Raw genomic sequence first — 4583 nt, 5'->3', positions numbered from 1 at the left:
AATCACAACCACACGTCAGCCACACACCCTTATCACGCACTACTCTCTGCCTGTAACACGCACACAGACAATATGTAAGCACCAGCATGGAACAACACCCAGTGCATCCTCTCCGCCACATTAGACAATCCACACTGTCATAACCAGACTGGGAGGTCCACTCAGAAAACAGAATATCCCACCCACCCGACAACCACCATTGCTCAGCCAAGCCACCAACACCCACACATGTCCTACACAGGGGTGCACCCAACATCACAATACTGCCTCCTCTCACAGCACACAAACAATGGCAGGAATGAAAGACACAGGTCTGCCACAAGCATGGAATGAGAGCGCCGCCTGTCATGAGCCAAAGGTGCATCCTGACGTGGCAAATCAGATGATGCCGCAGGCATCCACTTACTATAATCACAATCAACAAACCGGCCGCCCCGCCCCGCCCCCCATTAAACCTTTCCTTACAACAATGTGTACCTTAACCTAACCTATATCGTACCGTAACCTAACCTATATCGTACCGTAACCTAACCTATGTCGTACCGTAACCTAACCTATGTCGTACCGTAACCTAACCTATGTCGTACCGTAACCTAACCTATGTCGTACCGTAACCTAACCTATGTCGTACCGTAACCTAACCTATGTCGTACCGTAACCTAACCTATGTCGTACCGTAACCTAACCTATGTCGTACCGTAACCTAACCTATGTCGTACCGTAACCTAACCTATGTCGTACCGTAACCTAACCTATGTCGTACCGTAACCTAACCTATGTCGTACCGTAACCTAACCTATGTCGTACCGTAACCTAACCTATGTCGTACCGTAACCTAACCTATGTCGTACCGTAACCTAACCTATGTCGTACCTTAACCTAACCTATGTCGTACCTTAACCTACCCTATGTCGTACCTTAACCTAACCTATGTCGTACCTTAACCTAACCTATGTCGTACCTTAACCTAACCTATGTCGTACCTTAACCTAACCTATGTCGTACCTTAACCTAACCTATGTCGTACCTTAACCTAACCTATGTCGTACCTTAACCTAACCTATGTCGTACCTTAACCTAACCTATGTCGTACCTTAACCTAACCTATGTCGTACCTTAACCTAACCTATGTCGTACCTTAACCTAACCTATGTCGTACCTTAACCTAACCTATGTCGTACCTTAACCTAACCTATGTCGTACCTTAACCTAACCTATGTCGTACCTTAACCTAACCTATGTCGTACCTTAACCTAACCTATGTCGTACCTTAACCTAACCTATGTCGTACCTTAACCTAACCTATGTCGTACCTTAACCTAACCTATGTCGTACCTTAACCTAACCTATGTCGTACCTTAACCTAACCTATGTCGTACCTTAACCTAACCTATGTCGTACCTTAACCTAACCTATGTCGTACCTTAACCTAACCTATGTCGTACCTTAACCTAACCTATGTCGTACCTTAACCTAACCTATGTCGTACCTTAACCTAACCTATGTCGTACCTTAACCTAACCTATGTCGTACCTTAACCTAACCTATGTCGTACCTTAACCTAACCTATGTCGTACCTTAACCTAACCTATGTCGTACCTTAACCTAACCTATGTCGTACCTTAACCTAACCTATGTCGTACCTTAACCTAACCTATGTCGTACCTTAACCTAACCTATGTCGTACCTTAACCTAACCTGTATTGCGCCTTAACCTAACCTGTATTGCGCCTTAACCTAACCTGTATTGCGCCTTAACGTAACCTGTATTGCGCCTTAACGTAACCTGTATTGCGCCTTAACGTAACCTGTATTGCGCCTTAACGTAACCTGTATTGCGCCTTAACGTAACCTGTATTGCGCCTTAACGTAACCTGTATTGCGCCTTAACGTAACCTGTATTGCGCCTTAACGTAACCTGTATTGCGCCTTAACGTAACCTGTATTGCGCCCTTAACGTAACCTGTATTGCGCCTTAACGTAACCTGTATTGCGCCTTAACGTAACCTGTATTGCGCCTTAACGTAACCTGTATTGCGCCTTAACGTAACCTGTATTGCGCCTTAACGTAACCTGTATTGCGCCTTAACGTAACCTGTATTGCGCCTTAACGTAACCTGTATTGCGCCTTAACGTAACCTGTATTGCGCCTTAACGTAACCTGTATTGCGCCTTAACGTAACCTGTATTGCGCCTTAACGTAACCTGTATTGCGCCTTAACGTAACCTGTATTGCGCCTTAACGTAACCTGTATTGCGCCTTAACGTAACCTGTATTGCGCCTTAACGTAACCTGCATTGCGCCTTAACGTAACCTGCATTGCGCCTTAACGTAACCTGTATTGCGCCTTAACGTAACCTGCATTGCGCCTTAACGTAACCTGCATTGCGCCTTAACGTAACCTGTATTGCGCCTTAACGTAACCTGTATTGCGCCTTAACGTAACCTGTATTGCGCCTTAACGTAACCTGTATTGCGCCTTAACGTAACCTGTATTGCGCCTTAACGTAACCTGTATTGCGCCTTAACGTAACCTGTATTGCGCCTTAACGTAACCTGTATTGCGCCTTAACGTAACCGATATTGCGCCTTAACGTAACCTATATTGCGCCGTAACGTAACCTATATTGCGCCGTAACGTAACCCACATTGCCCCTTAACGTAACCTATATTGCGCCGTAACGTAACCTATATTGCGCCGTAACGTAACCCACATTGCCCCTTAACGTAACCCACATTGCCCCTTAACGTAACCCACATTGCCCCTTAACGTAACCCAACACACGTTGGGCCTTAACCCAACACACGTTGGGCCTTAACCCAACACACGTTGGGCCGTAACCCAACACACGTTGGGCCTTAACCCAACACACGTTGGGCCTTAACCCAACACACGTTGGGCCTTAACCCAACACACGTTGGGCCTTAACCTGCTCTGTAATTGTCATACGACGCGTTAAATTAGTGTAGTGTTGCCTAACTGCAACCCCCGCAATATAGTTTGCTACTCGCACTGCCCGGTCCCCAGTGTATCGCTTCATGTTAAACACCTTGCAGCTATACACTGTAATGTGGATGGCAGCAGGACGTACATGCTCAATGCCCTTTGCAGTTGTTCATTGGCATTTGCAGTTGTTCATTGGCATTCGCATGGCGAAGCACTTAGCCTACGCTGTGGTACGGCCTGTGTCAACTGTCCGCTGATGTTGTACGTCCAAATCACACACTGTACTGCACATTGGTCCTCATGTACTGAATGATACATCGTGGTACATGTGACCGTACAACGACTGCGCCAACAACGGCGAACCATGCGGTCCAAATGTTGTGCACTCAGCTACGTGTCGTCTCCCTATAAGAGCTGGATTGCAGTGTGGTATGCCCTGGATGGCGATCAGCATGAGCCGTCTGTTGATGTAGTGGCGCGTGTTGTCAGACGTAGTCGTCTCTTCTCACACACCGTGATAGCACGGTGCACTGCGTTCCACATCTGCGACATGCGACAGAGGCCGGTTGACAGTCGTTCGCGCAATGGACATCGCATACGTACGGGGGCCACCTTCCACGTGTTCGCTAAGCGTGGACATGTTGTTGCGTGTATGTGGGCAGACAGTGTGTCGTGACACCTGACACAGGCATGCAACAATCGTTGAATTTGCAAATGGCGATGGACGCCTACGTTTGCTGGTGACGTTACGCAAATGAACAACTGGTAAACCGTTGTGGTGCGGTTGTTCTCGCTAGGGGTGAATCAGTGATGGCGACGATCGGTTGAGCTACCAACCGGTTGTTGCAGCGATACCCACCATGCCCACGAACGTGAATGGCATGTGGGTGTGAAGCGATACGCGGCGGTGGCTGGGTGGGACCGTCCCCGGCCGGTGAGGGGGGGCCTCCCGGCGTGTTGGCCGTGCGGTGCGTGGGCGCACGCGCTACAGCCGGCTGGTGGGGGCGGCCAGTGGCAGGCGCGCCGGCCGACGGAGGCGGCAGGCGGCGCAGCTGCGCGCCGGCGCACCCTGCACGCGGCGCCGTGCGGCCAAAGTAGGTCCTCGCGGGCCCGGTGCGAAGCGCGGTGGACATCTGCAGTGTGCTGGTCCGATTGAGGACTGTGTGCGCTGAGGATGCGCCGCCGCCCGGCGCTCGGCGCCGCGACGCCGTCTGCTGCTCGGTCGCCTCTGCGGTTCTCGCAGGTGGTTTGTATCGCAGCTGTGCGGACGTGTTGGCGCGTGCGCTGTGCTGGGAGAGTTCGCTTCGGCACCCAAGTGGGGCTTTTGTCCTTCTGTGGCGCTGGCGTTGGAGCTGCCGGTCACCGTAGGTGGCGCGTGTTGTCTCCCGCCGGCAATGCCACGACAGCACGCTCCCGGGCCTCTGTCGGCAGCGGCAAGCTCAGTTGGGAGCACGGGTGGTCGCACCTAAAGCGTCTACTCGCCAAACTCCGGGCGATTGCGCCTCTCTCGAACCCGACCAAGTACTTAGGACGGCGCTGCGCGCCGCCGGGACCTGAGAGGGTTTCGAGGTGTATGGTGCAGGGGAGCTCAGCCTCCTCCTGTTTGCAGAATAATTGAGCGGACGCTTGCGTGTT

Source organism: Schistocerca americana, unplaced genomic scaffold, assembly GCF_021461395.2.
Source record: "Schistocerca americana isolate TAMUIC-IGC-003095 unplaced genomic scaffold, iqSchAmer2.1 HiC_scaffold_1198, whole genome shotgun sequence".
NCBI lineage: Eukaryota > Metazoa > Arthropoda > Insecta > Orthoptera > Acrididae > Schistocerca > Schistocerca americana.
The sequence above is the reverse complement of the archived record's forward strand: the minus strand, read 5'-3'. Positions refer to the sequence as shown.